The sequence below is a fragment of the Sminthopsis crassicaudata genome, chromosome 3 (assembly GCF_048593235.1).
Source record: "Sminthopsis crassicaudata isolate SCR6 chromosome 3, ASM4859323v1, whole genome shotgun sequence".
Classification (NCBI taxonomy): Eukaryota; Metazoa; Chordata; class Mammalia; order Dasyuromorphia; family Dasyuridae; genus Sminthopsis; species Sminthopsis crassicaudata.
This window is the reverse complement of record NC_133619.1, coordinates 655,302,838-655,308,603: the sequence shown is the minus strand read 5'-3', so window position 1 is coordinate 655,308,603 and position 5,766 is coordinate 655,302,838. Positions and strand designations below refer to the sequence as shown.

Sequence of the window (5,766 nt, the reverse complement as noted above, 5' to 3'; positions counted from 1 at the left end):
TACCCAGAAGGCTGTGCGCCACATCTCGACTTGTCCCGGGAGAGCGTCCCTCCCCCTGACCCTCGCATCCTTTTCCCTCCCGCGCGGGGAGTTCAGCGTGTACGTGTGGGTGTTTGCTGGGCCGGGCGGCCCCCCGAGGAGTTCGGAAAGGGAGTCTTTCCCTCGGGCAGCCTTAGTCGGCGTCAGCTAAAGCTGTGCTGTGTATCCGGGGTTGCGCGGGGCGGGAAGTTCAAAAAATACGCCTGTTTCTCTTCAGATCGTATAAATCTTTCGCCTTTTACTAAAGATTTCCGTGGAGAGGAATGATTGCGAGTTCTTAACCAATTTTTCGAGGCTTCACTAAGGTGAGGCTGATAACTTTGTTAAGTAAAACAGACGGGATCCGCAGCTTAAAGTTGAAACGACTCTTTTTGTTTGTTTTTTTCTTAAATACAACAGTCTTCTCGTTTGCTGCAGTGAGTTCTTCATTCGAAACACGTCGCTGAACGTTTCCAGTTGAATTCTTCCCTATTCTCGGGCGCTGCAGGCGATCCAAGTTCTCCTCAAAGCCTGCTTCCTGGCATTGCCCGCCAGCATCATCTTTCTGAGATGCTTTAAGTGATAGCGCTGTTCAACTTTCAGATCTGACGCCTCTTTCCCATCTTCCTTTTGGAGCCTTCCAAACACTGAGCTAGACCTGCCTACATCCCCTCAGCATGGATGTGGACGTCCCTGAAAAGTGCATTGCCAACATAGAGTAAGTATGCAACAGAGGACAAGCAGGAGCCAATGGTGGAACAGCACCCAGTGGGGCAATGTTTGACAAAACAATATTCTGGAGAGAGAGAGCAGCAGCAGCAGCATGCTTTGGAGACTACAAGAATATCTCCCGGTAGCTAGTAGTGACAAAAAGAAGGAAGACTATGAGATTAGTGTCAATAGGAGCTGAACGTGTAAAAAGAAATTAGTTATGTCGTGTTTTTATATGAATTCATCTTCTTTGTGTCTGCCTTCACCATAGCTAACACATGTGGCCACATCCCTCCACGTGTATATCCTAGCCAATTTTGCTCCCCATGTGGATGTCTTTCCATGTCTTTTTTCTCTATGTGTCCACTATTTTTCTTGTGTTTATTTTAGGTCACCTGTTTTGTGGGTGAAGGTTTTATTGCTACTTTTTTCATTATACCTGCCATTTTACCAAATACCTCTTATTTTGAGTGACTTGTGTGCTCTGTCTCACTATTTACAAATACATTTACAAGGACTCATGTATAATTTTTAGGGTTGTGGACTCACAACACACATGGTGTACTCTAAAATTGAAGGAACCATTCCTGAAGAGATTTACTCCCTATAAGTCAGGGAAGGGTGCCCCTGTGAGCTATAAGTATAACAATAAGTTTACAATGAATAAAAATGTTAACATTTCTAGTACTGGAAAACAAGAAAAGTATTATTTCAGCATCAGGGGAAGGTGCAAGAGGTATATTTTATATGCAAGTTCAAATTCACATCTTCTCCATAATCTATATATTATTTGTCTCTTTATAATATGTGTACAGCAGCATAGGAATGTATGTTGGCAGGGGTAGTGGAAAATGGTGAAAGGTATGGAGTGGAGACCGTTTGGCTGGATGAAAAACAATTAGTCTCAAAAGAAAAGAGAATGCAAAGGGATGAGATTCATAGTTACAGGGTGAAAAAAGTACAGAATAATTGGTACGGTTTGGTTGAGGTTGATTGGATGATGAAGATATACTCTTTGGATCTATTTCAATCCAATGTTTTCCCTGCCAATCATTGACTTTTATACTATTCTGTTCAAATGCCTGTGACAAACAATAGACTAAGTAGAAAGATAATGGCCTATGTAGGGCTTACTAAAATATTTTAATCTAAAGAGACTATTAGCACAATAATTCTTTATTTGTTCTCCAGTTCCAGGGTTCTGGTCAGTAAGATATGGTCTGGCAATCATCATACACTTCTGTCTATTTGTAACTACCTCACAAAATTTGAGTCTGAGTATTGCCATTGTTGCCATGGTGAACAGTACAGGCCAGTCTAATCAGACCGATGTTTCCATGAAGGGGCAGTCCCCAGATGCAGGGGTAAGTTGATGACAGATCAAACTTCTTTCATTGATTGATTAATTTCAAAATCATGTATTTTTTCTATCATATGTGATATAGTGTTAGGACCTAGAAGTTATACAGATACAGTGGAAAGGTGGACTCTACTACACAGACTAATATATCACAAAGTTTATAATATAAACTTAAGGCCCTTCACCACCCTGTTTGTCCTGCTTTGGTCATGCTTCAGTTTATTGGTGTCAAACCATGGGCCTTAGAATTGAAAGCAATACTTCTGGTGAAGACTAAAATGAAAAAAAAAAAAACAACAAACCAATGAGATTATTACTCCCTCATTCCTAGAAATGATCTATCCTCTAATGCAGTAAAATATTTCATCATTACATTATTAGATAACTTGTAGTACAGTCAACAATATCTGATGTGAAATCCAGCCCCCAATATTTACTTGCTGTATAACTCTGGAGAAATCATTTAAGTGGTATTTGACTCAACTGTAAAGTGGTATTTCCTCAACTGTAACTGAGGATAATTGTGGCATCTATGTAAATCAAATGAGATGTTTATAGAAAGTGCTTAACACAGTGCCTGGAAGTAGTAGACGTTATATAAATGCTTATTCCCTTTCCTCCTTCCATTGGCGGTTTTTGGCTGCTTTTTCACATTCCTATACATCTTGCAGTCAGTAAAACTCCAAAATTCTTTTCAAAACACCCAGTGTTCTCCTTCCCCTAGTGTTCCCTTCCCATCTGATGGTGTTCTCTTTCCCCCCACCCCTTCCACCATGACCAATACATGTTAAATATATTAAAGTATTCATTAAATACAATATATGTGTACATGTCAATACAGTTATTTTGCTGTACAAAAAGAATCGGACTTTGAAATACTGTACTACTAGCCTGTGAGGGAAATCAAAAATACAGCCAGACAAAAATAGAAGGATTGGGAATTCTATGTAGTGGTTCGCAGCCATCTCCCTGAGTTCTTTTACTGGGTGTATGTAGCTGGCTCAGTTCATTACTGCTCTGGTGGAGCTGATTTGGTTCATCTCATTGTTGGAGAGGGCCACGTCCATCAGAATTAATCATCATATAGTATTGTTGCTGAAGTATACAACGATTTCCTGATCCTGCTCATTTCACTCAGCATCAGTTCATGTAAGTCTCCCCAGGCCTTTCTGAAATCAATGGATCTCCTCTTGTGAGAGGATGATACAAGGAGACTGAAAGGCAGTTGATGTTGTCTGATCTCTCTGACTGAGAGGCTTATCTCTTAAGTGCTCTAGTATAATTAAATCCATTCAGCATCCTGAGTATAAGTCTATCATTGTTGTTTCAGCCGTGTTTCATTCACTCTTTGTGACTCAGGTTTTCTTGGTAAAGATACTGGCATGATTTGGCATTTCCTTTTTTAGCTTGTTTTACAGATAAAGAAACTGAGGTAAGTTGGGTTAAGTGACTTGTCCAGGGTCACATAGCTAATAAGCACATATGACTCAGGTCTTTCTGACTTAGGCTGCTGCTCTATCCATTGCTCCACCCAGATGCCCTGAGAAGAATTGTTAAGAATGAAAAAGTTCAACTCTCATGATTTGGAATCTGTGGAGTATTAAGCGAGCTAATGCTCTCTGAAGAGTGAAGGACAAATAGGAAGGAAAGAAAGGTCAAAGAAATGACCTCATTATGAATTAGCTAAATTTCTTAGAGGAATCTTCCAGAGAGAGAATGGCCATGGGGCAGAGGGTCCTCCCAATGTATAAATTTCAAGGTCAGAGTGACGCTTCCCAGCAGGACCCTTCCTGTGCTCAGGAGAGTTCAATAAATATTTAATATTTTTGGATTTCATAGAAGTTTAACTGGAAGCCCAGGAAGGGTATTCTCCCCTGTGACCCATGGTCTTCCCATTGGAAAGGACCCTCTCCCAGTCTCATAGAATGACGGTTCCTCTGGGCATAGCTCTGTCCTCAGAGCCCTGTTGTAATGTCCCGCCTGGAACATTCAGAGTTGCTTTGGTTTATGGTGCTGTTTTCTGCCACCAAAGGTAAAAAACAAGGTCTGGCTTTTGAAGTGTCTCTCTGGTTCTTGGGGAGTTGGATTCAGCGACATTTTCTCAAGTTAGAGAATGTAAGAGCTTGACATATTGATGAGTATTAAGTTCCAGGGAAGAAAGGGACTATTTTTCCCTTTTTTTCATTTTATAGGATCATAAAACATCTGTCTGAACTGCCTGGTTGCTATATTTTAGGGGATTTCCAAACCCATTCTTTTTCTGCTGTAAAATGTTGGTCCCTTTCTCTGTCTGAGATAGCGGTGACCAGAGTAAGAGCTACTCATGTGTCTTCAGAGCTTCTGGGTGTAGGGAACACTTTCTTTATAATGATCCAGGAAGGAACCAAATCTAATTAGTATACTTGAATGCCAGAAACACTCATCCTCACCATAATTTATCATCATCATCATTATTTTAAAATATTTCCCAATTACACTTAAATTTTTTAGCAATCATTAAAAAACAAATTCAAAATTCTCTCTATCCTTCCTCTCCATTCTCATTGAGAAGGTAAGAAATTTGATATTGTTTATTCATGTGAAGTCATGCAAAACACATTTCCACATTAGACAAAAGGCAAAAGAAAGTGCAAACAAAGCTATAAGGTTTAAAAACTTTGATTTCTTCTGCATTTGGGATTCACAAGTTCTTTCTCACCCTGGGATTTTTCATCATAGGTCCCTTTGGAATTATCTTGAATAATTGTCTTAATTGGGGTAGCTAGGTCTTTCAGTTGATTACTCTTAAAATACACCTATTACTGTGTACAGCATTCTATTTTGCTCACTTTATTTTGTATCAGTTCATAGAAGTCTTAGGGTTTTCTAAAAAAAGTCCTACTCATCATTTCTTTTTAACCTAATAATACTCCTTCACAATCATATACCACAACTTGTTCAGTCATTCCCCAATTGATGGATATACCTTTAATTTCCAATTCTTTGTCACTACAAAAAGAGCTGCTATAAATATTTTTGTGCAAATAGGTGTTTTTTGTGGTGGTCAAAGCCATATGGTACTGGCTAAGAAATAGAGTACTGGATCACTGAAACAGGTTAGGTACATAAGACCCAACAGTCAATGATTGTAGTAATCTAGTATTTGATAAACTCAGAGATTCCAGCTTCTGGGATAAGAACTTCCTATTTGTCAAATTGCTAGGAAAATTGAAAAATAGTATGGCAGAAACTCTACTGTCTACCAAAATAAGGTCAAAATAGGCTCATAACTTAGAGGGTGATACCATAAGCAAATTAGGAAAAGAAGGGATAGTTTTACCTCTGAGATCTGTAGAAAAGGAAGGGATTTATAATAAAAAAGAACTAGAGAACATTATGAAATGCAAAATGGATAATTTTGATTATATTAAATTAAGAAAGAAAGTGTTTTTTTAAACGAACAAAACCAATGCAGCCAAGATTAGAAGGGAAAAATTTCCATTTAAAGGTTCTGATAAAGGCCTCATTTCTAAAATATATAGAGAATTGACTCAAATTTTTTTCCATATCTTTCTACATTTATTTGTGTATCTCTTTCATCAGTCTTAATTACATTGCAGTTAATTTCCATTATGTCTATAGTCTACACTTTAAATTTTTTTTAATTAATTTTATAATTATAACATTTTTTTTGACAG

The 5,766-nt window shown here is 38.4% G+C and overlaps 1 non-coding gene across 1 annotated transcript; it reads left to right on the top strand.

Annotated features, from left to right (window-relative positions):
- The first annotated feature begins 236 nt into the window (after positions 1-236).
- LOC141565327 (U5 spliceosomal RNA) lies at positions 237-352 on the top strand. The gene has a single exon (XR_012488995.1). It is a non-coding gene; the product is annotated as a U5 spliceosomal RNA (small nuclear RNA).
- The last annotated feature ends 5,414 nt before the right edge of the window (positions 353-5,766 follow it).